General features: G+C 36.5%; 1 long non-coding RNA gene across 1 annotated transcript; it reads left to right on the top strand.

Moving 5' to 3' along the window:
• The first annotated feature begins 822 nt into the window (after positions 1–822).
• LOC148737921 (uncharacterized) lies at positions 823–3,031 on the top strand. The gene is made up of 2 exons (XR_015996660.1): positions 823–1,561; positions 2,291–3,031. It is a non-coding gene; the product is annotated as an uncharacterized LOC148737921 (long non-coding RNA).
• Positions 3,032–6,595: the final 3,564 nt, after the last annotated feature.

The raw sequence follows: 6,595 nt of genomic DNA on the forward strand, positions 1-6,595 counted from the left end.
CGTAGGGCGAGTGCAATTTGTGGTCTTTGAAAAATTTACAAGTGCTTATTTATTCCAAATTGCATGCGAAAATCATGTGATTATCTATTAATAATATACATGAAAAAATACGAGGTAGCTTCTCATAACTACGCAGAAGAAAAGCGCGCGCATCACGAGCAAAAATAATTTATTCAAACCCTGCAAGTTACATTGACCTTGACAATGACCTTGACATTGATCTTGACATTGATCTTGACATTGACCTTGACATTGACCTTGACATTGACCTTGACATTGACCTTGACATTGACCAATCATTCTGACCAATCAGAATGTCTGGTTTGTTTCTTTTTTTGCACTGAATTAACCCTTTTCTGCACTGAATTAACTGAAAACTGCATTCATCTTAACCAATCAGAACTGAGAAATTTTTTCATGTATATTATTAGTATAGGTAATCACATGATTTCGAGTGCAATTTGGAATAAATAAGCACGAGTAAATTTTTTCAAAGACAAACAAAATTGCATGAGCCCGTAGGGCGAGTGCAATTTGTGGTCTTTGAAAAATTTACAAGTGCTTATTTATTCCAAATTGCATGCGAAAATCATGTGATTATCTATTAATAATATACATGAAAAAATACGAGGTAGCTTCTCATAACTACGCAGAAGAAAAGCGCGCGCATCACGAGCAAAAATAATTTATTCAAACCCTGCAAGTTACATTGACCTTGACAATGACCTTGACATTGATCTTGACATTGATCTTGACATTGACCTTGACATTGACCTTGACATTGACCTTGACATTGACCTTGACATTGACCAATCATTCTGACCAATCAGAATGTCTGGTTTGTTTCTTTTTTTGCACTGAATTAACCCTTTTCTGCACTGAATTAACTCTCTTCTGCACTGAATTAACTGAAAACTGCATTCATCTTAACCAATCAGAACTGAGAAATTTTTTCATGTATATTATTAATGGTAAAAACTCTATTGTTTATTGGAATATTTTAATTTCTAAGGATAAAACTTTCCTAACACAATATCTCAGCGACCCCATAAGCTGCATAGCTTTTATTACTATCGTGCTAAAATAAAGGTTCTCTGTCTGTCTGTCTGTCTGTGTGAATCGATTTAAGAGAAAAACATTTAAATTCTAAAGCTTAGGTCATGAATGAATGACCGTGTGTATTTGACCTCTTTAAATATTGCATTTCCAATGTCCTCAAACACGAACTTATGCTAATTCAGGCTCCGTTCAGACTAGGTGCTTATGCAGGTTCTTGGGAGCGGGCACACGGGTGTCTAAAAGTAACGTCCATTTTGTTGCCAGTGCACAGTGCCTCGGAATGGGCACCCAGTCTAGACGGGGTACATAACTACTTGAATTAATATGATGGGACATCTGGGAAAGAGAGAATTGTAAGGTTTATACACAATAACATGAGCTCTTATCCTGTTTGAATATTTCTCACATAGCGGAGCTGTGTGCAAGTGTGCCAGTATTTCAAAGTTTGCCTTACCGGAGCAGTTAAAGAAAAAATTACCCATATGCGCAGGAAAAATTTCAGGTGGGTCAAAGAACAGCCTGGTTGGGACTTGCAGGAGGGACTTTAAGAATACAGAATAGCAACACCGGGGGAAACATCGGAAAATAAAATTGAACTTATTGTTTTCTTGACAAATTTCCCGAATGCTGGCATTTTTTCCGCGTCTAACGGCGTCACACTATAACTTAAGAAACGATGAGCTCCAGTGAAAATGGAATCGGAAATATATAATTCGCCGGCATTTTTAGACCTCGCAGGCTCTTTAGCTTTGCAGAGAACGGAGAGAAAATGTACAGTGCCTTAAACGCACGTACCGAGCAATCGTCACGCTAATTATATCTTTTCGTTAACGCCCATGAAAGAAAAGAAAAAAAAAAGTTAAATCGAGATTCGGGGAATTTTGGTGACAGATCGTGAATGACTGAAAATGCTCTTCCAATTTAAGTTCAGTTAATTAATATGTCTAAACTCACAGCGATATTTGCAGCTTTCTTTTAAACTTCTGGGGAAACCAGCCTAAAGCGCTGCGATATCCTTCCTCGTTCTACGAACGAAACTGTCCGAAGGGCTCGGCGTCGATTAACTTGAATTTACCCGCCTCTTAAACACGAAGGCGCGCTATATAAGTAAGTCTTCCCTGGGAAGACCAAGGCTCATCTGTCACTCACCGTTGACGTGTGCGGGTCAAATTTAAATGCTGGTAGACGAATAAAAGGAGCTAATGAGATATCTATTGTTTACTTCCACCAGCATGGGCATGAGGTAACGTGGGAACCACCTACTTCGATCTAACATTTACCGCCTCAAATAAAGACAGTTTCCAGTGGAGAAAGGAAATACGAATCTCAAAAATTCTTGTATTGTGATGAAGACATAAAACAATTTTGAGGAGTGCGCCGCTGTTCACTGCTTTGGAGTAGCTGTAGCTCAAGCTGACTTGACTCTAAGAGTTCTACATCACACGACGATTGATTGAAAAATGGTCCAGTGGGACCTAAGGCTCGTTTTATAGCGCGCCTTCGTGTTTAAAAGCACACACAACCCACAATTCCTCTATTCGCTCCGACGAAGGGCTAACGCTCGAAACGTCAGCTTTTATAATCGTAACGGTGGCCAATTTACCATTTCAGCTTTGTTGATATATTGAAATTATTTCGTTACCTCCACCGACGCAGCCCCAAACAGTTTATTCAGAAACTATCAGCCTTTATTTAAAAATAGTTTATGCAGAAAAAAACTGAACGGGGAAGTCGTTGTTTGAGGAAATACTTTTCGGAGTCGATTAATTTTGCTTTGTCGGTAGCACTTATTCACCAAGGAACAGAAACTGTCAAGTATTTACTATCACCTCAATCAAAATTTCCGGATCATGATTTGTCCAAATGCGTTAATTAAAATCGGAAGGACATAAAAAATTATTTAGTCCAAGTTAGTTAATTCAAAGATGGTGTCTATGAATTAATCAATAAAAATATAGATTGCTTCAGTCCATATCCTTTTACCAAAGCTATATATCGGAGGATAATTTCAAAAAATACATCTCGTCTAAGGAGTAGTTTGCAGCTTTTCATGTATAACAACGCTGCTTAGCCTTACTTTTTCCCATTGTTATTCGAATATCCAACAACTCTCGAGATTTTCACGTGCAGGTATTTACATGCTTTTATTTCCATTTATAGTTTTATATGGGGTTCGTTACAGAAAGAAACTTGCAAAACATACCGATTCTGTAAGTTATCTTTTTTTTTTCCTTGGCTTTCTCGTGAAAAATTTGAACAAAGTCGTCCTGTTAAGGACTTTGCGAATGCACTGGCGAAATAATTCAAAAAAGAAGAAACTAAATTTACGAAATTACTGAATGTGAACTCCATTCTAATCTCAAAGGAACTGATAGCGAGCATTTTAATAGACAAAGTGAATCTTAAACTTTCATCTTCGCGTTTCTAGTGAAAAAGTCTAATTACGGCCCGAAACAAAAGAAGACAAAAAGATTAGATCTTAAATCTAACACAAAGTCATTTCGACGACATTAGCACAACAAAACTCGTCGAATTAATTTTAATATTAATCAGAGATCGTATTGCATTTATCGTTGAATCCAGGTTACGTTCATTCGTATATGTATTGTTACAATTACTTAAAGATGTCAAGACGATTTTTTGCTCGTTCAAAATTACAAAATTCGAGTTCCTGCGACAAACCAAATCTGGATTATTAGTTATCGCATGATACCCTGGTCCCAGAGGTTCTCTTCTCTCTACCGGAGTACGAGAATTCGGCGCAAAGCGCCGACCAACGAGCTTTACAGCTCGTTGAAGCGCCGAATTCTCGTACTCCGGTAGAGAGAAGAGAACCTCTGGGACCAGGGTAATCGCATGAGAAAGCAAGGTTCAATATCTATTGCGCTTGTTAACTTTTGTTTTCATCACTTTTTATCTTTTTGACCGGCCGACTGGTAAATAGCCCGGCTACTTCAAGCGTAAGTCAAAAGAAAGACGATGATCAAAGTGAAAGACTTTCACTTCTGAAGTATGCAAAACAAATGCAGCGTATTTCTTTCACCAATATTACGGGGTAGAGCTAAGATTCATTCACCCGATGACTGAAATTTTCATTTCGTGGTTTTCGTCGTTTCATTTCTTGTGAAGGGGTGTTTAATCTAAAAACTTTTCAAGCTTACGTTGCGTATGCGTTACTTTTTTCCTTCATTTATTCTGTAACATCAGTTTAAGTGTGGGCAATTTTCCCGTCAAAAGACTTAGGGAATAATACGGAGCACAAAATACTCATGCGCCATTAAAAAAAAAAAATATTTAACAATTATTCCTCTCGCACTTGTTGGATATGAGATGATTATAGCCAACGAGGCGCGTAGCGCCTCGTTGGCTATAATCATCTCATATCCAACAAGCGCGAGTGGAATAATTGTTTTATTAAAAACGTTAAATCAAATCATTAAATTTTATTAAATTCTTAGCTCCTGTTTAATTTTAAGCTTACACTTACGCTTACCATATTTGTAGATTATGGTATATTGGCTGATGTACCATAATGGCTAAGCCAATAAAAATTCTTGAATTGCATTATCCAATGATCTAGTCAGTTTTAATAAATATGTATATACCGATTGCCAATAAGCTGAATACTTGTTGTCTTCTTGTTAAACACTTCTACTCTATGAGTAAGCAATTTAATAAATTTGAATACTCAACAGTTTTTTTTATTTCCTTTATATTCCCTCTAATCACAAGTTAATAAATACGGTAACTCTAAATGAAATAAAGATAAAAAGGTGTCATGAAAATTTTTTTGTGAATATACTAAGACTTTTGGCGGGAAAATTTGGAGCAATTTGCACAAAGTTTCCCTTTATAACATTTTCGGCAAAAAATTTAACAAGTTTTTTCTTACAAAAACTCCCGCCAAGAAACATTATACAGCATGTAGTGCTAAAAAAAAAAAAAAAAAAAAAAAAGGAGTGATCGACAATTTTTCTTTTCCTCTCCAAAAAGCCAAGAAATTCCATTGCTTTTCTTTCAAAAGAAACTCTAAGTTGATTATATCTTTCTCTTCACCTTTTTAGACTTTGCACAAGATGATTCTTGGAAGTTTCTTACCAAAAGCACAGTGGCAAGTTTTAAAGAGGCCAATCCGAAATATTAAATTCATATCCACGAGTGCGATCGATTTAGATCCAATTTTTTTGTAAGCCTATATAGCTTGCCATGATTCTTTTTGGGGTAATAAATCTTTAAAGCCGCCAATTCTCGAATGCAACACAGGACACAGGTTAAAAAGAAAAAATTAACTTACAAATTTTAGGTAATTGGTCAATTTGTGGCCAAATTTATTACAGACGAATTGCACAACATAATGGCTGGCTGGCAGTTAAAAAAAAAGTTAAATGATCGCTGAATATCTGCATAACGGTCCGGGGTCACTTAAAATGTATTCTGTTTTATCCATTCCAGTACTGAAGGAAATTAGTGAAAGAATGAACACTACGTACAAAAGTTAGACAAATTACTAGCCACCATTTTTGTTACTATTACTCAATAATTTCAAAGTTGTTATCTTTGCACCAAGAATTCAATCTTCTCTTGACCAGAATCTTTGTTCTTTCCTTCTTTTGACATTATAGTTCCTCCTGAAAAATATAAATGTGAATGTAATCAGGGAATGCTTACTTTCCATGAAGGTGGAAACTTTAATTAAAGTTCTGCGCAGTTGTTTTGCTTTTTAACATAGTTAAAAAACGAATGGCATCAAGGCCTCTCCAAATGTCATTTACAATAAGGCAAATTAAGACAACTAAGAAGAAGAATCATCACACCTCCACGTGGCAGCATTCCAACAAAAAAAATTTAAGCCCCTAAAAGATTTAACCTGCAAAACATCTTATTTTGAGAGTTTGTGTTAAAATACTTTATAATCAAGAGTTTTACTTTTCTCGAAGCCAACACCAAAATTCGTCGAGTTTAGAGTTGAAGAACCACTCAAATGAAACAACCATCTCGTGTCACGTCATTTAAATGAGATAATACGACATGCTTAAGTTTCCGAATGAGCTCGAAGCGATATCTTCCAAAGATAATGATAACGCTCACCTGCTGTTGCGGTAACATAAGATTGCTTTCGTTGCTCTTCCTCGCATTCAGGCCCAGCTTCTTCTTCATTCCAGAGGGCAAATTGATCTTCAGCACAACGGACAACGTGGTTTGCTGAAAATTCTAAACTTCTGATGAATATGGATTAACGACTGCAGCCAATCATCGGCTGCTACGTCACGGAGTTGGCACGAAGTTTTGTTCGCACGCTCACTTAGCTGATCAAAAGTAAGCTAAATAGGACGCATTATGAGTGACATGTTCACTTGCTACAGGAAGAAGGAATTCACAGTACCTGATTTTCAGTGACACTAGTGTATGACCAGGAAAATGCTCTTACACTAGAAAATAACTCAAAAAGGGCGCCAGTAAGAACTGTGCCACTCAAATGTTTCAAATTCATTTCAAAGACTGACAGAATTGAATATAGTAGATTACAGTTACAGTA

Source organism: Stylophora pistillata, chromosome 2 (genome assembly GCF_964205215.1).
Source record: "Stylophora pistillata chromosome 2, jaStyPist1.2, whole genome shotgun sequence".
Lineage (NCBI taxonomy): Eukaryota > Metazoa > Cnidaria > Anthozoa > Scleractinia > Pocilloporidae > Stylophora > Stylophora pistillata.